This window comes from Urocitellus parryii, chromosome 14 (genome assembly GCF_045843805.1).
Source record: "Urocitellus parryii isolate mUroPar1 chromosome 14, mUroPar1.hap1, whole genome shotgun sequence".
Lineage (NCBI taxonomy): Eukaryota > Metazoa > Chordata > Mammalia > Rodentia > Sciuridae > Urocitellus > Urocitellus parryii.
The window spans coordinates 18,087,493-18,114,527 of NC_135544.1; positions in this window are offsets into that span (position 1 = coordinate 18,087,493).

A 27,035-nucleotide genomic window follows, 5' to 3' on the forward strand; every position below is an offset into this window, starting at 1 on the left:
TACCATGGAACTTCCTTATTTTTCCCCACAAGAGATTTTGTCCTTTCAAAAATTCAGAGTTGAAGAAGGGATCATAATGGTACATTTTTTTTCTTCTCTCTTCCTGCAAATACTATTCTCCAGCTCCCTCTGGATATCCTTTCATGCTTAGGCTCAAAGGCCTCAAGATGACTTTATCTTCTCATTTGCTAGGGTTTATAATCAATCTATGTTGGAAATTCTTTAATGCAGGGAGGGTTCTAAAGAATCCAAGAAAAGGAGAACTGAGGTTCAGCTGAAAAGCAGAAATTCGATCATATCAGTGGTTGGCTGACATCTTGAATGATTAGTATGCCAGGCCATACAGGATAATAAATATTTTGAATATCATCCCTAGCTATGGGTTCTCACATATAGAGGGTGAAAAATATATACAACTCTGCTATGTTGAGGCTTTATGGGATTACATGTTCTTTTATTTTGTATAACACCCAAAATGTCAGAGACATCCAATAATGCTGATCAGCCATGTAATGCAGTGTAGATTGTTGAAGTACCATCATCGATGACTCCCATCTCAATATGCATAGGCATTACAAACACTGGAGGGCCTGCTCTGTCGTTGCTTCTGGAGGCAGACAGAATGCAGAATAGTTTGTTGCGGTCTATGAGCAGAATGCCCAGAATCCCACCACAAACCCCTGTGGGAAGCTCCATGCCAACTAAGGGCACCTAAGGAGAAGGTCTTATGAGTCCCAGTGATGGGCACCTTCACTATCACCTCATCACCTAACGTGAACTGAATACTTGAACATCTGCTGGCAACTACAGTGGTGTCATTGGGATTTATATTTCAAGTGGACTTATAGTTCATGAAGGGATCTGTTTCATTATCATGGAATGTTGTATTGGATTCCCTTTCTAGTTATTTAGAAGAAAAAAAAAGTGCAGAGAAATAAAATGGATAAAAAGTGACTAATGTGGGTAATTATCTTTAAAATCCTTGCCAATACAGTACTTTCAGATTCTTTTTTATCGTTTTTCTTTTGGCCCTCTGAAAAACAAATCCCTTTGGAAATTTAACTTATTGAAAATCTATAGACTTCAGCCAACCCTTTCTAAAAAGCAAGAGCATCGTTATGGCTTTTCTGAAGCACAAAAAGAGGTGCTTAACTTTAATTATACCAAGCTTTTATTGATTTGGATGGCTTAATATCTTAAGCCTCGATTAACATCAGAGAACTTTATAATCATCATTATTCAGGCTTGGAGAGATGGAGGAAATCAGAAGAGCAGCTACCTTCCGTGGGGACCTCCATGGTGACAGAGATATGAATTAAGATAGGGAGGCTAATGGCTTTTGGTAGCTATTGAGAATACACAGGTACTTATTGATCAGATGAACTCAGAGCAGATATAAATAATCAAAAAGTAAGATTTTACTAAAAAAAAAACTTCTTTCAGAAGTACATTACAATAATAAGAATGATACGAGTAGCATCCATTTATTGAGTTCACCTTATACTGCTTCTGAAAGCACCCTTAACAAATGGAGATTCAGGGTCCCCCCTGGGACCCCCATAGCCTTTTAGGGCCTCAGTTTGTCTGACCTGAAAGTCTGTGCTCTTTGTATTTTCTTTCTTATTTTATTTTCCTTAGGATGTATTGCTTCCAGGTTGCCAGTGATGTTCAGATATTATGGAATCAGCTGCAGAGATTCTTTTCCTACAGTGATTTATTATGAGTCAGTGCTACCGGAAACAAGTGTGTTGAAGAGAATAGTTGAAATGTGCGCTGACAACACATCTCATGATTATTTCCTTGTGAAACGGAAAGGTGTTTCAAACATCTCTGACAATGAAATATGGTCACGTATTTATACCCAAACGTTGACTCCTGTCTTTCACTTGTTAAATGATGAGAAGTCCAGACTTAGGTTTCTGCTTTCCAAATAGGTTCTAGGATTCTTGGGGCTGTTTATGCCTGTCAATGATTGTCTTCTTCCTTGCCAGCTGCTGCCTGCCAGGAAATATGATGAAAGATCAGATTCCACTGTCTTTTGATGTTGTGAAGGCCCTGCTTGTCTTGGATGTTTCTAGCTGTGTGGTCTTGCTGAAGTCCTGAGCAGGCTGCAGCCAAGCTCTGGCAGTCCTACAGGATGGTCCCTGCCTGAGCATCACCATCTGCTGATGAGCCTATCTGAGGGTAATTATCCAATTTGGAAAATAAAATGAGAAGATATATAAAGATATTTACAGAAACTCTGCCAGCCATCCTTTCCCTTGATATGTTTCTATACTTAATATTCAAAGGGACACATTGCCACAAGGGTCTTTATTTTGCATGCTTGGTCCCTTTGTTTTAGTAGTGGTAGAGCTTTTCTAAATAAAATGAAATTAGAAGTTTGCTGGAAGAACATGAAATGCTAGAACTGAAAGTGATCTTAGACATTATGTTGCCCAAACTGCTATTAAATAGCTGAAAAACTGGAAGCATCCATCATTTTATGTAGTAGTGGTCCACGTCTTGAGGCTAGAAATTAGGATACCAGTCCAGACATCTCAACATTGCCAATTATTTTTTTTCCTTTGGAACTGTTTTATTAAATCATAAATGTGCAATGCCATCTTAACTCTACACTTATTTTTTTTAAAGGAAAAATATTATGTCCTATTACACCATGATCCTGTCTAATGGCTTTTCAAATTTTTGAGAAAAATCTTCAGCAAGATTTTTTGCATGTCACCTGAAAATCACAATTAACATTATCAAAGAAGGAAAGCTTCTGCATTTTTTATAAAGAGCACTAGAAAGAAATAATTAAAAAGCTAAGAAACTGTCTCAAAGCTTTTTTTTTTAAATCCCTCTTTCACAGTAATATTATTAAGTAATCCAATTCACACCAACGAGCTTTCTGCGTTTGTTCTGGTGTCTTCCGGCATATCACTGTATTATTTATTTATGCATGATTGAGATAAGAATTTCCTTCAGGTTATTTTGATAACCCAAAGCTGTCCTGTTAGCTCTGAACTCTCAAGCTCTCATATTTATGCAATGAAGCTTGTGGCAAAAGGAAGCAGCTCAACATTGACTCCTCCCACCACAACCCCAATGCCTCCTATTCTCCTCTACCCTATGGTCCCTCATATTCCTGTTACCACGAAACTTTCTACTCTTCATTCCCACCCAATTCTTTTGGGAAAATAGAATTAAAAAGAGCTTTAGGTGATGAGTTGCTCCATTGTTAAACAAGATTGGTTTTCCAAAATTCAGATTTTGAATGTTGAATAAGAGAAGAGAGCCGGGAGTGGGGTGGGATGGGGGTGGGGGGAGGCATTCCAATTCTTCTTTGGAAAGTTGTTGTTGGTACCTCAATTCAGCTTCCTAATAATGGGTGAAAATTTCTTCAGTATATCATTGGCTTCATTTTTAATAACGATGCCACTATATTCATGTGATGGTTTATTGTTAACAAACATGTGTACAGACATTCTTCCATTTGATGATTGCAAAAATCCTGAATAAGTTGATCACATGGCTACCCCTAATTGGGAAAAAAGAAACTTAGGCTGAGGGAGGAACTATTACTTGTTTAAACTCCTGCAGATCATATATGATAGAGCTGGTCTTATATGTAAATGTTTTTTTGAATATAAGAAGTGCATAAAAGAAGTGCATCTTCCTTGTTCATGCTATATTCACCCCCAAACTGATGATTTCACATCCCAGATCCATCCCTACCACACCTGTTTTCTACATTGTAATACCTGGGACATTTCTCGGGCTCCTTTGTTTCCTTGCCTTCTGGTAGACTCAATTAATGGGAAATTCATATGATTGGCAGTCAGGAGGAAAGAAGAGCCAGGGTAATTCTCCATCTGTCTCAGCACCCCCATAGCATCTCTGGATAGTGATCTCCAAGACTCTTGTTTCCCACCAGATAGCTCTCTTGCTTATTGGAGATAACCAGGCGTAAGTGTACAATTTAGTGTCACAGATACATTCGTGATGTTACTCAACCATCACCACTATTGATTCCCAGACCTGTTTTTGCCATCATGAATAGAAACTCTAGACCCATGAAAAAATAACTCACCATTCTTTTCCCATTCCTACCATCTATGTCTTTGAATTTGACTATTGTTGGTACCTTATATAAGTGGAATAATAAAATAGTGTTTCCTTCTTGTCTAACTCCTTTCATTTAGAATACTGTATTTAAGGTTCATCCAAATTCTGGTGTGTATTAGAGTGTCATTCTATTCTAAGATTGAAAGTATATCTATATGTACCACATTTTGTTTATCTGTTCTTTTGTTGACGGATATTTGAGTCATTACTACTTTTTGGTCTTCATGAATAATGCTGATGAACACTGGTGTTTCTATTTCAGTTCTTCTTTCTGTTCTTTTGACTATATACCTAGAAGTAGAATTGCTAGATCATACAGTAATTCTACATTTAACTTTCTGAGCAACTATTGTCTCCTTTCCCACAATGGCTGGGTCATTTCACATTCCTACCAGCAATACACAAGGGTTCCAATATTCTCCACATCCTCACCTACAGTGGCTACTTTCTGTTTGTGTGTGTGTGTGTTTATAATATCCATCCTAATGGGTTTGAAGTGATAATTCACTGTGGTTTGATTTGCATTTCCCTAATTTGGCTAGTCATGTTAAATATCGTGTCATGTGCTTATTGATCATTTGCACAGGTTCTTTGAAAAAGATATCTATTCGAGTCTTTTGGTCATTTTGGAATTGGGTTATCGTTTGTCATTGAAGAATTTGGATTTTTAACAAGTTTCCAGGTGACACTCATCTACTGGCTCTGAGTATACTTTGAGACTCTCTGCATTAGAGTCCACGTCAAATGATTGAATAGCCTTGTTTGTGACACAAAAGTTGGATGGACTCTGCTTGGTATGGTTTTAATCACTTCCTATGTGATAGGCTTTTGATGATTCATCCTCTGTGACTTTTCTGGGATTTTGATATCTTGCCTGTACATCAACAGCAATACACAAGTCACCCTGAAATCAAAAATCCAAGTACCATATCACCAACACCTTCAGACTCCTAGAGGCTGTGTCTGGATGTATGAGAGTGCTCTGGGAATATTCATCTTACTAAAGCTGGACATGGAAGGAAGTTAATACTGAGTTGAAGATTTAGGAAACTCCTTCTGCCATATCATCACAGAGCCCGACCAGCAGGAGTCATTTTATACATGTGATTTATAAGAGAAGAATAATTACCCTAAAGCAGTCTTTCTTATTAGCTTGAGTTAAGAGAATTATTATTGGCCATGTGAATATGTAATTACTATGATTTATTTGTCAAGTACTGAATGTAGGTAAATTTCCTACGTTTTTATCGAGTTTGAGAAGTTAATTATTATGCCTATTAAGCAAAACCTAGAAAGCATTATACATGAATTATTTCCTTATATTTCAAATCAACTAATTTCAAAACCTATTAGGCTTGAAATTTCATTCAATAGTTCCCAAACATTTTTCCCTTCAGTTAATGGGTCTCTGTACTTATCCTTCCACTGAAAATATTCTATGTCTATTGAGATGGTTTACAACAGTTCCTGCTAGACATACATAATTAGGTTTGTTTTCTGTGAAAATCTGTGGAGATGTCCTTTGGAATTGATGGAGAAGTATAATTTTGCCTAATTATTATAGCTTAGCATTTGTGTAGCACTTCATATTTCCAAAGTAGTATATGATCACTGTCCCTTTTGAGCTATTCTTGTGTTATTTATTATAATGTCCTTTTGATATCACATGAGACTTACTTTTGTCATGCTTTTTTTTGATGTATTTCAGTGGAAGAAAGGGATAAGAAGGGCTCTTGTCACACCCTGTATTGGGGGTCCCTGAGACCCTACAGGTTTGAGGATCCACTAGGGGAACTCACAGGACTCAATCGCTAGTCACACTCACAGCCATGATTCATTACAGCAAAAGGACACAAAGAAAACTCAGCAAAGGGAAAAGTCAAATGGGAGAAAGGTTCGAGGTTGCCCAGGGCCTTTTTCACACAGAGTGTTCTTAATTTCCCCAGCAAAAAGTTGCAACAGCACTTGTAAAATATCCACCAGGGAAGCTCTAATCAGAGGTTCAGTGTGAAGGGTTTTCACAGGGGGCGGGGTGGGGGGCTGATCACACAGGCAGCTTCTGCCTGGCACATACCAAATATTCAGACATCCTGAAGGGAGAGCAGATATTCAGCATTATGCTGGTTAACTTTATGTACTTGGCTGGGCTACTGTGCCTGGATTATTTGGTCACACATTATTTTGGATGCTGTTTAGGGTGTTTCTGGGTGAGATCTACATTTAATTAGATGAACTTTGAGTGTAGCAGATTGCCCTCCTACCGTGGGTGGGCTACATCCAGTCAGTTGAAGGCTAGAATAGAAAGACAAACCTCCCCTGTGTAAAAAGGAGTTGTGTCAGCAGATGGTCTTCAAACTCAAACTGCCACATGAACTGTGGCTGGGACTCCTTTCTGCTGGCCCATCCTGCAGATTTTGGACTTAGTCTGCATAATCACATGGTCCAATTTCTTAAAATAAATCTCTTTCTCTCTAAATACATACACATGACACACACATGCACACACACACACACACACACACACACGCATCCTATTGGTTCTGTTTCTTTGGAGAACACCGACCCACACAAACACAAACGATATTATTTGTGCAAACACTTTAGGCATAGTGAACCCTTTGATTACTTAATCAAATCCAGTCAAAGGCTAACTCTACCACGCGGCCTGCGCAGTGGTTTCATTAATGAGGTTCTAGGCATAAAGTTAGTTAGACGAGATCGAAATAAAAACACAAGACTCAATTACCTTAATTCTATTGCTAGGTCCGAGACGGCTCCCCTCTCTGGTTCGCTCCTCTAGCCGCCCAGCAGGGCAGCAAGGATTACTCAGGGCTAGCAGGAGAGAGAGAGCGAGCACACCGGGGAGTAGCCTTTTATTAGGGAACCAGAGATTCAGGGGAGAATTCCATCCAATGAAGGTTGAGGGGGGGCTGCACTCCAAGGTCAGGGTCAGCGATTGGGTCCCCGGGGTCAGTGGTCAGGCACACCCCCACACGGATGGGCTCTCTCATCAGGAGAGGGACGGGAAAAACTTCGACATGTGCCAAAGTGCCTCAGACCCTCAACGGGAGGCACCCGATCACGTGTGAGAATGGCTCCCAACAGCTAACCTTTCAAGTCGGCCTTTCTAAGGACAGTGGTTCAGATCTGCAGCATTTACTCTTTTTCCCATATACCCCATATCATATTCTTTATATAAACCACTGAAACTTACCCAAGGAAAGAGGAGAAGAAGGAAAAAAATATGTGTAGGGAGGAGGAGAAGAGGGTTATTTTTTTCACTTTGCTGGATCTGTGTACATATATGACTTGTTCATAAGCCAGGGGAGATTTCTAATGTCTGGAGGGTTGGAGGAGCATTCTTGTTTCACATTAAATTACGAACTTGCTAATGATTTTTTCCTTTCTTACTACTTAGTATTTCCAATCTATCTTAACATTAGACTGTATTACCCAAGGAAAGAAGTTAATGCCAAAAAATGTCGATCCACCCTTTTTTTGTGCAATTTTTTTTGTGAAATTTTGTGCAATTTCTGTCCTGTGATTTTTCATCAGATAACATAACTTTTCCTTTTAACTCTACAGGAGATTCCATGCATGAATGTGCCCTGAGATATGAAGCATGACAAGAACTGGCACCCGAGTACTTGTCAGAATAAAAATTATTTGACAGCAGTTCCTACAGGGCCTTGGTCTTGTACAAGCCATCAACACTGAAGATGCTCCTGGGATGGAAGGATGGGAACTTTCCATGCATAACCAGTGTTTTCAGAATCTATACTCATTTACTCAACAGGCCTAGATAAGAGGGGCAAATGTGGATAGACAAGAGGAAATGAGGGGTTTTTTTTCTCCCTATCAGACTTTCTTTTTTGCTCATAATTTTTATAGTATCTTTACTGGTCTCTCTATATCTTCTCTTCTCCATATCTGGCTTATTGCTATAGGAAGTTTTCTATAAATGTGGATCTAGTGATAATGCCTTGCTCAACCCCTACCAGCTCTTCATGGTCTGATGAATAAATTCTCAAGTCCTTAGCATTGCACTGAGAGAACTCCACAGTGTGCATTGAATTTATTCTCCCAGCCACGGGTCTTTCCTTTTCTTTCTTCTTTTTTGGAGGGAGGGGAGGGAGGCAGAGGGCAACCAGGGATTAAAACTTAGCCACTGAGCCACATCCCCTGCCCCTTTTTATATATTTTAATTTAGAGACATGGTCTTGGCTGAGTTGCTTAGGACCTTGCCAAGTTGCTGAGGCTGGCTTTGAACTCGAAATTCTCCTGCCTCAGGCTGAGGATTACAGGCAGGCACCGTGGCGCCCAGCTCCCAGCCACATTTCTAACTACCTCCCCTTCAGGGTAAGTCAGTCATTTCTTTTTGATTCCCCAATTTTAAAATCTGTCAAATTTTAAAATTCTGTGAGTTTGTAAGACCCACTATTAGTAGGATATGAATTTCAAGTGGGTTTTACTGAAATATGCAAACAGAAAAGCAAACAAACCATACCTGTATAGCTCAATTTTTTAAATGAGGATACCTGTGTGCCCATGTGCCAATCAAGAAATGCACCATCACTAGCACCCCTGTAGGTCTTTTCACCCCTTATCGATCCCTGTTCTCCCTGCCCCCACTTCTATCATCTGGGATGAATTTTTCTGATTTCGAAATTTATTTAAATTTAATCAATCAGAGTGTATGCTCTTGCATCTGGTTTCTGTTGCTCAATATTGTACTTATGAAGTGTATATATGTTAGTGTGTGCAGGAATAGTAGGCTTATTCCTATTGCAGTATAGTATTACAATTTATTCATGAGTCTTATATTGTTGGACATTGGGTTGTTTCCATTTTTGGCTATTAGGAATATGCTGCTATAAATATGCTTGTATATTTGTTTTTGTAGACATATGTATGCATTACTATTAGGAATAAAATTGCTGGTCATAATATTTGTATATCTTTAGCCAAACAGTTTTCAAGTGGTTGTGCCCCTATCTCTTCTCGGCTGCAATGACCGTTTTATTTTCTTCACATTCTTACCAAGATGGTAATGTAGGTCTATTTCATATTAGCCATTTTGGTGATGGTATAGTAATACCTCATTGTGCTTTTAATTTGTGTTCCTTTTTGACTATTGATGTTAAGCACCTTTTCATATATTTATTTGCCATTTTGAACTTTTTTCTTATGTTAAGTGCTTATTAAGTTCTTTTGTCCATTTTCTATTTATGTTAGGAGTTATTTATTTATTTTAGATATAGAAAATGTTACACACACATACATATTTTTTCCCAGTCAGTATCTTGCCTTTCCTTTCCCCATGTTATCTTTCTACAGGCACAATTGTTTAATTTTAATGAAGTTCAAAATCTATTTTTATAGTCAGGACGTTTTGTGCCCTTTTGAAAAATATGCTCATTCCAGGATTGGGAAAATATTCTCTCGTGTAGAAGAATTATTGTTTTGTCTTTTACATTTAGATCTGAAATCATTGAGAAATGACTTTTTATATGGTGCAAGATAGAAATCAGAATATAGTTTTCCCATATGGATATCAAATTGACCCAATTTATTGAAAAATTCATTCCTTTCCCATCTCACTGCAGTGTTAACTTTGTCATAAATCACATAACTGTATTTGTTGCAGGCTTGTTTGTGGATTCTCTCTTCAGAGATGATATGTCCTATCATCAATCCATCTATCTATGCTTGTGCTAGCACCACACTGTCTTCGTTACTATAGCTTTATAGTAAGTTTTTGTATTTAGTAGTATAGATCCTCCAGCTTTGTTCTTCAGGATTGCCTTGGTTATTCCATATTTTGCATATGAGCTTTAGAATAGTTTGTCAATTTTCATGAGAATAAGCCTATTGGTAACCACTCGATTGGTAGTTCATTTAACCTATGTATCTACTTGTGGTAACATTTACATTTTTATAATGTCAAATTTTTCAGTTGGTAAATATGATTTATTTCTTCATTTATTTAGGAGTTCTTTTGTACTTGTAAAAATGCTTTATCATTCTCTTGGACTTGAATAACATATTGTTCAGGATTTCTGCCTCTACGCTCATGACAGGGTCCTGAAATTTTCTTTTCTTACAATGTTATTGTCAGATTTTCGTAGAAAGGTTATGTTGAACTCAGGAAACAATATGAAAAGTGTTTCTGCTTTTATATTCTATGAAAGAGTTTGTGAAGACTGGTGGATGAATTTATAGGTGAAGCCATCCAGCTCTGGCAACTTCTTTGTGAGAGAGTTTTAAGTCACATATTAAATTTATTTAATAATAGATAATTAATATTTTAAATTTATAGTTCTATCAATTTATTACACCATCTTTTTCTAAAACAAATTTGTCTAAATTGTCAAGTTTGTTGATGGTATGTTCATAATATCTTTGTATCAGCCTTTAAACATTTTTTAAATGTGTGGTAGAAAAATGACCCTTTTTCATTTCCAATATTTGAAATTTACATCTTTTCTTGGTTTTCTTTATCCATGGGTTATCCATTACTTGGAATGTCTTTTCAGAGAACCAGCTTTTAATTTGTTGTTTTTCTTTATTAAATATTACCTATTTCATTAATCTTCCATCTTTATTACTCATTTTCTTCTGTGTTATTTGGATTTAATTTGCTATGTTTTAAAAAATTGCTTGGGATATACATATTTAAAAAACTTTCTTTGTAGTGCTATAAGTGGAGGGCTCACAAACTAGGGATATAGCTTACTACAATGGCAATTTTACTTTTGGGGGGCAACTTTCCTAGTGTAGAGCTGTGGCCATGATTATCATCCATAATGTTACAATTTAAAATGTTGCCCAACAGGTTGGTGGGGATCATCTTTTACACACCCTTTCATGTTATTATATAGTAGGAAGGAACTTAGAACTAGGGGTAACTGAACACAGTGGCCATGGCCTTGGGCAATGTAATTTTCATCTGTGTTCGAGATTAATCTATTAAGAGGACTGTATTCATTTCCTAGGCATGCCATAAGTACCACAATCTGGGTAACTTAGAACAACAAAAATTGATTGTCTGGCAGTTCTGGAGGCTAAAATCAAAGTGTAAGCAGAGTCACAATCCCTCTGAAACCTGTAGGGAAGGACCTTTCCTTCCTTTTCTTAGTTTCTGGTGATTGACTGTTACTCTTCACCTGTAGATGCCTTATTCTAACCATCTATCCTCACATAACATCTTTGTTCTTTGCATGTGTACCTTTGTGTTCAAATTTCTCCCTTTATAAGGACACCAGTCATATTGGATTAGGGCCCAGACTTATGATTTCATTTTAACTTCATTTCTTCTGCAAAGATCCTGTTTCTGAATATCATATTCGGAGCTACTGGGGGTTAGGACTCCAACATATCTTTTGGGGGGGGCGTTGGGAAAGAGACAATTCAACACACAAGAAGGACAATATCTATGCCAATTAAGAAGACTCCAACACGACACTAAATAGAAAATCAGACAAGGAGAGGTAAAGGAAAAAAAAAAAGCCTCCTTAAATATGGAGACATTTTGTTCCAATAACTGCAGGACCATCCCCTAGATTCACCAGTCTTCCTGGGCAATGCTACTCTGAGCATATGATCATACTGGTTTTTAGTTCTTGGTGTGAACATCTAATCACATGTAGCTCCTATATGTACAAAATTATTTGCTCCTGAGATTCAGATATATCACTCATGGGAAATCTGGCTCGGTATTGTGAGGCCAAATTGTATAAACTGCTTTAAAATGTGGGCATACTAAACAAAACCCATATTTCCAAGGTGACAGTAACATTAAGAGAAAAGCCATCTTTCAGAAAATGATCAGAAGCTAATGCATGCACTTCTAGAATACATTGAGGCTTCTCTCTGAAACCTTTTACCTTCCAGAAATTTAGTATCCTCTCTGTTCCCATGATTCTCTCAGTTGTCTGCAATGTTTCTTTCTAAATTGCACTTTAGTAGTATTACCCTCTAGGCAGCATCAATAGCTTTTTAAGACCAGAAAGCAGAGGGGCAAATGAACTACTAAGAATAGCTATATTCCTGGGTCAATTAAATCCAACTTGACATCCTTAGTGCATCTGTAATGTGATAATAATAATGATCTATCTTGTAGGGATGTTACAAGGTATAACAAATTAATGACTGTAAAGCACTCTGAAAATAGAAAGGGTTCAATAAAAGCTTATAATTATTAATGGTAATCATTTGCAACTGACCTAGATATTACAGTTAAGTTATAACATACATCTTGTAATCCATTCTTTTTGTAATTTTTGAACTTAACAGCACCAAGCTCAGTGATGAGAGGGGTTTTATGTTTCTATATTGCAGCCCTCCAGAGCCTTAGAAGGAGAAGCTTAGAAACAACATGATTCTTATGTCTCTTGATTTTAACATTTTCTTTTTCTTCTCTGTGGTTGAAATGGGAGATAAAGTCTTGATATCGCTTCATTTCTTCATTCATTCATCCAAGTGCTGGCCAGACCCCTGGAAGAATCCACATAGCTTCTCTGCCTCCTAAGGTAAAGTGCACCTAAATAAGGTCAAGTAAGGCCAGGTTTGAAGCTATCACTTCAAAAATGATTGCCCCTTTGGGTACTTACCAGAGCAGCCACCCAGTGGCTCAGACCAGCTTGGGTCTCTCTGTTCTGATTTTTTGACTAATTTAGTTTCCTCTCATCTTCACTAAGCTCCTATCTTCATCCTATGAGCACAGCCTGACCCAATGAATGACTATTTTTCCTGCTCAACACAACCTGTAATTGTTCTTAGACTCTGTAATAGGTTTTGCTTGTAATCATGAATGTTTCTTCTGTATTAGTTCTCCAGAGCCTTTAGAGGGAAATGCTTTATTCTGTTTTACCTTGGATTTGACTCATTGGTTTAAAGTTTTAGGACCTTAATCAAATATGTAGATCGCAGCATCTACAGATTTAGATCCTATAGTCTGAACTGTGATCTGCTTTCTCAGCTGGACCCATCCTTCCTCTCCCACCAGAGCCTGATTTTAGCATGGAAGGAAGGACACAGTGATTGCTACTTAGATTTGCATGAAGCCTAGAAAGGAAGTGCTCTAAGCCACTGGTATGGAATCCAAATCTGTCTCTTACTAGATGAACATTAAATTCTACTCTCTTATTTAAGGGACATAAATTCCATTTCAGTAGGTTGTGGTGAACATGTAGAAAGATCTTAAGTGTAAGGCACCTAGCTCAAAGCTGGTATATGATAGGTGTGCAAAAATGTTTGTTCCTTGATAATGTTTAGAACTATTGGTTTAAATCTGTTGCATCAGGCTGATTTCTCAAATCTCTATAGGTTTATGCTTTGTTTCTTCAGGCTGAAACTTGCTGTTTATTCATTAAATATATTTCTGAACTAGGTGTGTGGGGGGGAACAGGAAACCAAGATTAGCAAACTCCGGGGAAAAATGCATTTTATCTGTTTTCTTTAATTCTGCAAGACTCAGAACAAAGCTATCTGAGTCTAAATATCTGTTAATCTGTAAATCCCCCATAAAGAACAGGAGGCTCTGTCTCCTTGCTTGTACAATTCAGAAGTCAACCTCTAGGTCCAGGTTAGCTTTGTTCCTCATTGCTTATTTTCTAACCTTCAGGATTTGGAGAGAATCCTAATGGTGTTTTTTTTTTTTTTTTTTTTTTTTTTTTTTTTTGGTGGTGTTTTGTTTTGTTTTTCAAATGTGACTGCTAAGGGAGGCTTGTTAGAACCTAGTTTAGTGCAATTACAAGGTTAGATTCTAGGGCTGCTCACCCAGCATGCCTGCGACCCCCCAAGGACAAATTAATTTGAAGTGGGTGAAGAAGAACTGCAATCATTACCTTTTGTAGGGCCAAGGAGTGCTTGTTAGGAGCAAAATGTGCACGAGAATGCTAATAATGGTTCTGCAGTCTGAGCATTTCTGAATACTTTAGGCGCACAAATTGCTTTTGGTTGATGTAACTCTGTTTCTGGTGAAATTTGCTTCTCAAGGGAAGTGTAAAAGGAAGATATAAGTCTTTGTTAGGTCTGCTGTTCAGAGAAAAATGGCATTGCTTTCACAGAATGAGCACTAAGGCCGGAGAGGAGGATGGTTATGTCACAAATATTTATCTACATTTCGTCATTTGGTTATTAGAGCTAGCACAAAGCAAGTGCATCTGAAAGTTATTATAGGGTATGATGCAATTATGTTACAATGATTATTTCTGGGATGTAAGTCTTCAGATAACATAGCAAAGACAGGATGAGCTCCTTCTGAGTTCTTAACAAAGGAAGAGAGCTCCAATTCCTCAAACTCTTCTAGATTCTAGGCTACTTTAAAGTCCCTTGAGGTTTAAAGACTTTGGCATTTCTTGGAAACATGGGTAATAAAACAATCATATTCTAGATTCGTTAAATATCTTTCTCTTAAAGAGTTTAAGATGTTTATATGTATTTCCCCTCCTTTAAAAATGGAAATATTTCTATATATGCCTTTACATATAGAATAAAAACTGTTTGGGCTTCATTGATTTCTACATTATGGGATTGTACATTCTAAGGTTCACACTTCCTGCAATCCTGAGAGAGGCACAGCCCTGTTGAAAGATTAACCATGGGCCTGGATTCTATATCAGATGGGTTTTAGTAAATTTCCAGTCACTGCCTCATTTCAGGCAGGTTTAAGTAAATAATATTACCTCCCTGGACTTTCATCTGTGCTTCTAGAAAGTGGGGATTAATGTAGAAAAAGCCACTCAGCTGCTTATCTAGTATTATTATCGTGCCCCTAAAGTGCCCCCAAAGTGCCACATGGGTCTCCTATGCGGTTGTGAGGTGGATTAGTGGTACGGGAATGCTGAAGATGCTTAGGGCTCCTTCATCCTCCCCTCTTCTGGCTGCATACCCTGGTCTGCTTCACAAGCCTGTAGCCTGCAACAGGGTGGTGATCCAGGCTTCTCAGCTACCTTGGTAGAAACAGCCACTGTAGCTGCCCCCTTTAGATACAAGTGTCTGTCAAACTCCTGTATCCCATTCAGAGGTCACAGGATGCATTGGGAAGGCTACTTTACTCTGTCATCCGTCACACACTAAGGGTTATGACTACCTTAGAGACTGTGGCAAACTCAGGTGATGACTGTTTTCCCACAAAGAACCTCTTTTCTTTATTCTCTTGTCCCATTCTTTATTCCTTTGAAAGTAAACCTTTAACAAAATGCCTACTGCAGGAAGAAATCAGTAAATAGACTTTAAAAATTCACAGCTGAACACTCAAAAGGCTATTCAGTCGTGTATGCTGTTAAAAACCCGATCTTTTTATTTGCATATGGCAAAAAACTACCAGACATGCCGAATAAAATCTATATTTCTCATTCTTTCTCAACTCCTCCTACCTTTCAGAATAACAAAACAATTAAAGGATTTTAAAATAAAAAGACATTTTCAGGGCTACCAATTCACATCTAAACTACTATGAATTTAATTTTCTACTACTATTCACATTCACATTCACATTTTAGGCTCTTTCATCATATAGTAATCTGGCTTTACAAGTATAATCTTTAAGACCACCAAAGAGCATCTGCATTGATTCAGCAAGTTGAAGGGACTCAACAAAGGTAGAATGGCCAGCTAACATCTTTTAATTATCTAAGAATATGAAGCTTGCAGATTTCCCTTTGGGCTTCTACCAGCTTTTAATTTAAGAAATCCAAATAGAGTTCTCCCCATTTGACAGTGTATCCATTAGGAAGATTTCTAAACATCACCCCAAAAGACAAAACTACCAAGAGATAGTAAATAAGATTCAATAAATAGAACCTGTTTGAATGAATGACTCTTGGTGTTGTATTATTTTGATGCAGTTCTTGGAAACTTTCCCAGTTGGCTAATAATTGATGAGCCACTTGAACATATTGAGGCACAACTTTAAGAAGAAAATTTATTTGTCCTCATGGGCCTACCATTTAGAAAAATAATATTTCTGGAAAAATAATTAACTGCTTAAAAAGCATTTTTTTTCTCATTGGACAGATAATTAAGAAAGCGAATGATTGGCTCCTATTTTCTTAGCAGATACGGGGATTTTCCAGGGTTCTAGAAAGTTCAGCCCAAATGTCTCCTTATTCTGGGATGTGGCTGTGAAAGCAACAGATCTCTCTTTGTTTCTGAGGCAGGGCTGCAGTGGCAAGAGCTGACAAGCCCCAGGGTACCCATCAGGCATTCCAAGGCAATCCTCCTGCAGAGCCATGGGGAGAAATCAGTAGACCGGAGTGTTAATTAATCAGCAAAGTAATTAGATTAGGGTACAAGGTGGACAGCAAAGATTCACAGCATACAATGATGTAGAAAACAAATAAGAAAATCAAGAAGGGTGGTGGGCGAAGGAGAAAGGAAACCAAAGGAAGGAGGAAGATGAAACTAGGAGTAAAGTTGGGACTGAAAACACGGCTATAAAGTCCAGGGCACACAAAGAAGGCAGCAGGACTTAGCACACTGAAGACCAGAACAAGCCCCTACTCAGGTGTTGCATAACTAATCTCCATTTTTTTTTTCAACCAGAAAGACATTCCTTTCATAGTTTTTGTTATGGTTTGCATATGAAGTGTCCCCACAAAACTCCAGTGTTAGTGCAGAAATGTTCAGAGGTGAATAGTTGGATTGTGAGAGCTGTAACCTAATCAGTCCGACCTAGTTTGGACTGACAGGAGTGGTAACTGTAGAGACGTAGGGTGTGGCTAGAGGCAATGGGTCTCTGAGGACATGCCTTAAAAGGATGCATCTTCCCTGTGGCCTGTGTCTGTCTGCTTCCTGCCTGCAGCTTTCCTCTGCCATGCCCTTTCCCCATTGGTCACTGACTCATCTTGGGTCCAGTGCAATGATATTGGCCATCCTATGGACTGAGACCTCTGAAACCATGAGCCCCCAATCAACTTTTCCTCCTCTAAGTTGTTCTGGTCAGGTATTTGGTCACAGAGATTAAAAAAAAACTGACTTAAACATTTTTTTTTCTTTCTGGAATACCTGCAGCAACATATCTACATCAAACCCAGTGATTTGATTTTTTTGTGGTCATTCAGTATAATTCCTCCAATGTAGGCAGAAGAATGATCAGAGCTCTAGAGTGAAGTAGGAATGACAAGCTGAGCTTCATAACAATCTAGTTGTACATTCTTATTTCCTGTTCCTTTCTTAAGCTTTCTCTATACCAAAGGAGGAAAAGGAAAAGGAAGTAAATATTCTTTTTATTCTCACCCTATGTTAAGTGCTGGGCTAGGAGATTTGCATATGTTACTTCATGCAAGAGTTATTATTTCCCCCATTTCATAAATGAAAGAGGCCCCAAGAGGTTAATAAACTTACCCGATGTTGATATGTGTCAGAGACAGGGTTTGGATTTGCAACTGACTTAGACAGTAAATCAAAGACAGCTGGGATTTTGTTTAAATAAATCAATGAAGAAGATCTTTCAAAGTGTCTGTCACGTGCCTAGCCTTGAAGAGGTTCCATAACTCCACCAAGCTCCCCCGTCTATTTTCTAACTCTCAGCATGGGGAAAAGGGCAGGGAGGAATGTCTGTGAATAAAAGAGGAGTAAAAGGGATTTGATCCTTTTTGTATTCCAGTGAGGTTTCATTTTTCTACCTTATTATTTTTTTTCCCTGATCATTCTCCCTTAAGCAATATATATTGGTCAGGATATTAAAAATGAGCAGAATATAATTTTTTTTCAGCCACTCTTTATCTAAGCAAGACATAGATAGCTAGGGGTAATTTCAATCCATTTTGGAGAAAAAGGCTGCCCGCCTTGGCATGTTTTTATCCATAATACCATCAGGGCTGCAGATGAATCCAGGACAAAGCGTTTTTCATTGTATTATGTGCGAGAGAAATAGAGTCAAAGTCATCTTAACTTTGTAATGAATAGCATTTTGTCAGAGTGAATATTTGGCTCATGGGAGGTTAAAGGAGAAACAGGACTAAAATGCTTTAATAGTCCAGAGACTAGCACGGTGAAATGAATTTATTGCTTTTAGTGGAGTCCCCAGTGGAGAGTACATAATGAAACTCACTATCTGATAAGGCCGCCTTGCTGAGGAGGCTCACTGGCAGACAGGCACAGCATACTGAATACTGGGCTGTCAAGAGACCTAAGGTGACCCTCATATCCGAAGCAGAAGTAGCAGGTTGCTTCCCTGTCTGGGTGGATTGATATGCAGAATAAATGTGCAAAAAAGTTCCTGGGGTGGGGTGGTGAGGAGGGGCCAGGGGTCTATTGGTAGTTCTGTCTGAAGCCATTCATTTTCTGGATTGTCCATCCAGACAGTCTGGACAGCCTGGACACGCATGGAAAGCCAACAGCCTGACTGTACTTGAATTAGCAATAAAATGAATCATATACATTTGCTTCCTGAAGGGACTATTTTTAGCAGACCCAGAGGACTATGGGACATATTTGGATGCTGAATAACAAAGTGAATTAATTTAGCACCTCTGATGTCTGGCTACCAGGTTACTCATTGGACAGAAGAAAAAAATGACAGATAGAGAAAGACCACTTTTTGCAAAAGGCATACAAAAGACTGATGCTCCTTTTGTCTGGAAGAAAAGATTTGTTGTGGGGAGGGGAATTTAATTTTGTCTGGGTTAAAACATTTTCATAGCCTCCAAGATGAAGAGGAACCCAAGAGAGTCAAATAGCATAAGCAACGTCAGAACTAAGAAAATAGAAATGAAAGGAGAGAAACATAAACATCTCTCTAGATAGAACTCCAGTGAGTCAGTGGAGGGCAGGAGACAATTCATCTGCTGCTTGATCCTCATCCCCAAGAGCCATATCACTTTAATTGTAAATATTAACTCATATTAATTGTACAAACTAATGGGTTTCACTGTGATGTTTCCATACATGCATATATTGTGCTGTAATCATATCTACCCTCCCTAAGAGGTATGTATTGAAGTTTTCATTCCTTGATTTACCTTATTTTTGTATGTGTAATAGTAAATCATTTGTTTATCTTACATTTTACTGGATTGAATATTGCCTAAGAATAGAGACTTACTGGAGAGAATAGAAATGGTATAACCACTTTGGAAAATAAGATAGCGCTGTCTTCTAATATCAAACCTTAATATACTCCAATATTTAGCAATTTTATTTCTAGTATATACTCAAGACAGACTCTTGCATATAAACAATATGGGGTTTGTGTAAGTGCATTCACAATACCAAAACCTGAAAACAAATACCCATTATGGGAAAGAATAAATAAATGATCATTTAAAAAAATTGAACATAGCAAGTAAATAGTAGTTAAATTAACCACAGCAATTTTGCAACAAAACGGGCAAATCTGTGTTATATAGTGTTAGTTAGGGAAAAACCAACACACATAGTCTTATTCCATTTTGTATTGCTATGACAAAATACCTGAGAAGGATTACTTTAGAAAGTAAAGAGGCTTATTTGGCTCACAATTCTGGTGGAGAGAAGAGCCAAACAGCATAACATCAGTGCCCTTCATAAGGATCCTTTACTGTGTCACAACATGACAGAGAAGCGGAAAGAGAACAAGCTATGTGCAAGAGGGCTAATCACATAGGGCAGGCTTGCTTTATAACAACCCATTCTGTGAGAATTAACCCAAGAATGATACCAATCCCTCTGTTGGTAGTGCACCCATGGTCTAATCGTCTACACTAGGTGCTGCTTCTTGAAGGTGCAGCTGTATATAGTTTGTCAAGGTCCCGGTGTATATTTCAGGTGGGGGATTTGCAGGTACTTAATACGAATGACCAAATAATAAATAAACAGACGTGGATATGCCCCAGCCATTGATTAGAATGTATCTAAGGATTATTATAATGAGTATAATTCTGGGTTACCTAAGATTCAAAGAGAAAAAAAAATTAAGCTGGCCCCAGAACAGTTCATTTAGTATTTGGAGTTAAACAGGATTTCAGAGCTATGATGACAGAATAAAATATTTGAATGTAATCAGACTCTGTGGTAATAATGTTCTTCATTATTAGTACTCCAAGCAGGGTGGTTCTCACCTGCTGGCCCATGTTCAAGAGTCTGGAATTAAGCACTGACATAATTTGTACAAATAATTTTTTCCTGAATATTCCAATATTTATTTTTTTTCAACATTTTATAATGAAGACATTAAATATACAGCAAAGTGGAAAGAATTTTACAATGAATATTCTTAGATCTATTACTTAGATTCTATCATTAATATTTTAGTCTATTTATTTTATCATCTGTCCACCCATCTTTCATTGAATCCACCAATCTTTTTTGTTGCATTTCAGAGTAAATTTACAAATATCTAATACATTCCTCCCTAAATACTTCAGCATTCGTATCTTTAACTAGATCCAACATCTATTTGCATTTCTGATGTGCAAGGGTCTATAGGTGAAGAAAAATCAAAGCGTTTCTTGAGTGAAAAAGAAAATTGAGTTTCAAGTGGATTGGAAACTGACAGCAATCCAAAGAAGGTGGTTGCAAAACAAAAAATGCTTTTAAATAAATGGGCTCCAGCATTTGAGGAGCAGCAGGACAAGGAACAGAGTGCTGTTCTGCTAGCAGAGGAAGACAGTCCTGCTGAATGTGGCCCAAGAGAAACCCAGGCCTGAGCCAGCCAGGCAGCACAAAGTAAATGCACCTCAGAACTGTAGAGAGGAAAAGCAAGTCCTCCAGCGCCAGGTGGCCAACGAGTCAGTTTATATGGCTTCTACAACAGGAGCACTTGCAGGCAGGCTTCCAGAATCATTGCTGCTTGGCTTATGCTCTGAGCTGAACTGGACATGATCCTTCAGCCAGGAGAAGCCTGAGCTCTTTTTTTTTTTTTGTATCAGGGATTGAACCTAGGGGTGATTAACCACTGAGCCACATCCACAGCCCTTTTTTATTCTTTATTTTGAGACAGGATCTTACTAAGTTGTTGAGGGCTTTGCTAAGTTGTGGAGGCTAGCTTTGAACTTGGGATCCTCCTGCCTCAGCCTGAGTTCTTCCAAACCAACATTGACAGACCTTGGCAATCGTATTTCACTCCAGGATGACATCATAATTATCTGACAAAGGGGTTGAGATGACTACCACTCTTCCAATTCAGTACTCTCCTGCTGGAGCTTCTCGGGGGCTAGAGGGACTTCAGTGTTCCCTACTCTTTCAGCTCCATTTCATAGAAAGAGATGATGGATTGTGTTAACCCAAGTTAGTCCATTGCATAGATTTTCCAACTTCCCCCACATAATTACTGTCCTGTGAAAATGACCCAGGAGAACCAATTTTGGCAGTTGTCAGAGAACTCCAGTGAGACTACACAGGTAAAGCTTGGGCAGGAGCAAAACATAAATTTATTTATTTAAGAGTAACAACAATTACTTAGAAGAATGGCTTCTTTCCACACTCAAGCTTCATCAACCCAAGTAAAAAGGCTCTACCTTCTTTTACACTTTGGGTTTCTGTGTAAGATTTCACTTGAGCAAAGGGTTCTACAGCTTTTACAAGTTTTTTTTTTTTTTTAAATAATAATGTCTAGAGTTGTGATTCTTAACTTTAAGTAGACAATGAACGAGCTTCTAAAAAATACCAGCACCCTGCTAAAGATTCTGATTCATTTGGGGTGGAGTTTGGGCATTGTCATAAAAACAAACCAAACAAAAAAGAAAAACAAAAGCAAACTTCCCAGATGATTTTACTGATATCCAGCATATGAAACTACTGGTCTAGACAGGAAAGAGGTCAGGACCAGGCAAAGTGCTGAAAACCTTCAGGACTGCCAAAAGGGACCCTAGCAGGGAAAGCAGACACAAAATATCAGAGTTGAATTAGGGCTTTCCTGGGCCAACATCTCTTAAAGTTGATGCATAGCTAACTGTCGTGTCTTAGTCACTGACGCAAGTCAGCTTAATATAATCCCTCAGGCCACGTAAACCAGGATGACTGCAGTCAAAAGCAAGAATTCAGACATTTATTTAATGCTGACCTTGATTTAAAAGAATAACCTAATTAGAATTTTAAAATACATGTTATTCCCACACAATCATTCTGGTACCTAGTCCCATCCTCAGGGCCTTGTAGGAGGTCTTCAGGCACAAGAACAGAATATAAAATGGCAGTAAGTAAGGAAAATAGGTCAAAAGATACTGCCTTGGTGTCAACTGGTGGGAATTAAGGTTCTATTTTCAGGGCCACATGAGATTCTCTCCTGCATGAGAACTTTTTTTCTCAGGGGTCTTTGAGAAGTCCAGAGGGTCAGCTACCTCCCAAGGAAGTGGGGAGGATGAGGGGGCTGGACTAGGAAAGTCCTGTGGGTGCGGATGTGGTGGCCTCTGGAGCCTTCTCTGCCAAGAAGAATCCCTGGTTCTACAAAAAAGCCACCAGAAACCAATCACTCGGACTTCGCCGATAGCTGAGGGGAGACTTTTCCCTTTTTGAGAATGCCTGAAGCCACTGACCCTCTGGAGATTTCCTAAGCCTGCCTGCTGGGGTCCACAGTTCTTGCGTGCAGAACAGGAAAGTTAAGACCCTGAAGTAGTCCTGAGGAGATTTCCTTGGAAGTCCCACCATGGCTGGGGCTGAGAAAGGAAGTGTAGGCCCAAATGCTGAGGGCAGGAGCATACCCTGAACCTGTCTTGATAGTCTTGCCACTTTTATTTTTAGAAGCTGTTCCTTTGCCTCCAGAATGCCTTTCACCCTCTTAGGCTTGGTGAATAGTGCTCATATTTCAAGACCACTTTTAAAGGTTATCTCCCCTGTAGAGTCTTCCCGGATACCCTGACAGAATTGGTTGCTCCTAGAACACTTGATTTATTTCTCTATTTTAGCATCTGTCTTCAGATTTGTCTCCCCATTGGCTGTAAGCTTTACTGAACATAAGTAGGCAGTATCTCAGTCCTCTGTGTACCCATTGCCTAGACCAGAGACACACAACGAAGTCTTATGAGGCAAATCTTTCCTCCCTCCCTCCCTCCCTTCCTTCCTTCCTTCCTTCCTTCCTTCCTTCCTTCCTTCCTTCCTTCCTTCCTTCCGTCTTTCCTCCCTTCCTTTCTTAATACTCATATCTTAAAACTGTGATTTAATTATCTCTTATAATAGGACAAGTAAATTATGACTTAGAAGATACATTCAACTCTAAATATTTATTAAGAAATGACTATATGCCAGGCATTGTGGTCTCTTCTCTGGATGCCAAGCTGAATGGAAGAGAGTTTCTGGCCTCTGGGCACTACAATTGTACTGGGAGACAAATATTATAGGGGTGTGAGCTGAGCTTCTTTAGAAGCAGGAACAAGGCCGTGTGGAAGCAGAGAAGGATGTGTTTGCCTCTCCTGGATATTAAAAGAAAGATTGCCTAAAGAGGGTGTGAGAATTTAGCAACAAGTAACAGTGAATAGTTGGGGGATGGGGGGTAATAGGAATAAATAGGGGACACTTTAGAGTTTAGATTTAGAATCATGATGAGGAAAAGAGTTCAGAAATGGACTTTTAGCTGATTACTCTAGGGGGAAGCTGCTTCATTTTCTTGGACCATGATGCTTCTGAAGATAATCATACCTTAAAGAAAAAATGAAAAATTTAAAAAAAAAGAAAAAAAAAAAGAAAATGACTCCTTCAGCCCATTGGTTTGACCCCAAATTGGCACCCCCACCCCATTTTGAGGGACCATAAGATATAAAAAACTTTTTCCTGTAAACTGAGTCTGATTTTATACAACCCCAGCAAGCAAAAACAAGGCTCCCATATCATTTTGTCAGGGAGAGGCCAGTAATTTTAGGGTGGGAACTGATCCATTTACACAATGAGAGAATTTCCCTCCTGCGCAGAGTGTTCCCTAGCAATTTGTGGTCTCACCGAATGCCATTTATAGTTCCTACAGTGGCAAGAAAATTAGGGGGCAGAGTGATTATTACTCTAATGGCAAACCTGAAGGAGGCCTGGGTCATACTGGTCGACTTTCCCTTTCATGCCAGCAAGGGACTGCCCTGCTTGGCTTTCAGCATAGAAGCAGCAAACTGAAAAGGCCAATTAGTTCCCCTCTTAGATATTATCTTTTAGCCTGAGTGTCCCTTCATTAGTGACTAACTATAGCCTGGGGTTTGAAGTCATTGCCTGAAATAATGCTTCATCTTCATTAAAAAAAAAAAAAAAAAAAAAATCTTAACTGCTTCTTTGGGGGGGAAGACCAGGAGATCAAGAGCCTGGATCTCAATGAAAAGGAGGTCCCCAAAGAAGGCCTGACTATATTGCACAAAGCCTCCCTATCGACATTTCTAAACAGTTCATTTAAATGTTGTACTGTATTCCTGCTAAATACTTGGATGGTTCCCAATTTGCACTTTGCAGAGAAGAAATAAACATGATCTTCCCGTCTGGATTGTATGGAGAGGTATTCATAGCAGGATCTCCCTTTGTTGTGCTCAGCTAATTGCTAATTATGTAGTGATGGATGTAAATTGCACAGTTGGCATTTCAGGCTCACAGGCTCGCTAGCTAGTCCCTCTCCTTAAAGGAGAAAGGCTGAGAAAGGCTGAAATACTAAGGGAACCCAGCCATCTCTTTACCCATGAAAATAAAGTCTAACCGGGTGAAATAACCTAACAGAAGAGCAGAAAGAAGGAATAAGGACCCTAGAAGTGGGTCCTGCCCAGACTCTGCTCAGATTTCAAGGTAGAGGGTGATGGGAAAGGTGTTCTGAGAGTCTCACTTAACATGGGAAGAAGAATGGATGCCTTTACTTGCAGGACTAGCAATTTTTCTATCTCCAGATGCTTTGTTCACAGAATGAATAAATAACAGAAGAGTGTCTTGAGGTTTGAGGCCTGTGAATTGTCCAATAACAAGCTTATGGAGTGAGCCCTGTTGTTCACCCAATATGAAATTAGAAACCCAGGAAGGGCTAATGATTCTGCCAAACCAGCCTGCTAGTTAGAGCTAAAGCAATATCACATTTGTTGTCAGTCTTATGCTGCTGTGGCCACAGCCAGGTAGCTATCTTTGCATTATGTTTATGTCATTTGGAATTTGTTTTGCAAGCTCATTTGAAGTAGGAAAGTTTTTATTTATGACTTTCTCTCTGTTACATCTTTGAAGCTGAGAAAATAAAAATTAGCTCGGAGAAGGAAAGTAAAATATTTACCCATTACTCATCATGCTGGAATAACAGATATGCATAAAGCCAGCTGCAAAGTTATCAGCAACCCATATTCTTCCCGAGGACCTTCTGTCATTGTAAAGTGTCATAACGACCCCCATCCCAAAAAGGATTTTTCTTTTACTTATTTACTGAGAAATTTGTTTTCTAAAATCATAGATTGTCTGTAATTTTTTTGCAGTTTGAAATTATGTCAGTTCCACTTTTGCCTGGAACATCTGAGTCATTTTGCAACAACAGAGAAGCAGCCTCAATTCCCAAACCAGGTAAGGATTCCTGAGCACAACATTTCACGTTACCTCACTTTGCAGATTCCTAGGAAACAAGATACAGAGTCTTCTTTCCAGTCCTCACATAATGTTGACCCTTTTATACAGTCCTATTTCATGTTGAGCCTATCAAAACACTCTTCGTTCCACATTGGGTTCCCACTTCACACCCAGTAGGGTGGCTATCATCAAAAACATGTAAAATAAGTGTTTGCAAGGATGTGAGGAAATTGGAAACTTACACATTGTTGGTGGGAATGTAAAATGTTGTAGCCACCCCGGAGAAGAAAATATTAAATATAGGATTATGATCCTGAAATGACACTTCTGAGCATGTAGCAAAAATAATTGAATGCAGGAACTCAAATAGATCTTCGCGCACCAATATTCATGAAGCTGCATTTGTTCTCAGCCAAAAGGTGAACAAACTGAGTATCTACCATGGACAAGTGAATAAAGCAAATATTGTTCAGCCTTAAAAAAGGATGCAAATTCAGAAATTTGCTAGAGCATATATGAACCTTTAGGACATTATGCTCAGCAAAAGAAAGCAGCCATAAGACTGATACTGTATGAGCCTGCCTATATGTGGTCTTTAAATTAGTCAAATTCATAGAGACAGAAAGTCAACTGGTGGTGACCAGAGGATGAAGGTGGAGGTGGTGAAATTGGGAGTCAATATTTAATGTGTGTGGAGTTTTAGTTGTGCAAGATAAAAAAGAATTTTGGGAATAGATGGTGGTGGTACAGGGATAGTTGTGTAACCAAGTGAATGTACTTACACTACTGGACTTGAACATGGTGAAGATGGCCCAAACCCCCAGACCTCTTTATTTAAATTTTTTTCACTCAAAATGCACTCTTACCCAATCTTATACTAATTGCATTTCCCCCCTGTTTTCTCTGAGATGCCCATAGTTCCTCTGGGGTGCTGTCTCCCTTGTAGCAAGCAGCCAAGGGGAGCTAATAAGCCTGACTTTGTTGGACTGTAGTTTTGTCCAAGGTGACTTTGGTTGATTGGACTCAAGGTTTTCACTATTCTCTGTCTCAAAAACTAGATCTTATTATCATGTAATTTTGAGACCACTGTCATATGGTGGGGGTATCGCAGATTCATTCACTGAGCAAACAAAGGAAAACTTAATTCAGTTTCCAGTTGAGGACTGGTTTGTTCTCCCTCTCCCAGGGCTCTGAGTTGCCAGGAAGCCATGGCTCCAGGCAGCATACACAGCATCTTTTCAAGAGTCCCACTGCGAGCTTCCTGACTCCGACTGATCCCAGCTGTTCTGTTGCTTCTCTTTTTCACTATTCTGAGATCTCCTGTTTCTGGCTCACAGATACATATGCATGCATTGATTCATTTTTTAAACACTGTCTATGCCCATGCGATTGTCAATTATTGCTGTTTTTTTTTTTTTTTTAACCAGCATTTGAGGGTGAGGGATAGAAAATGGAGCAAAGCCTAAAGACACTATGTCATTCTGCACAGTTCTGAGCTA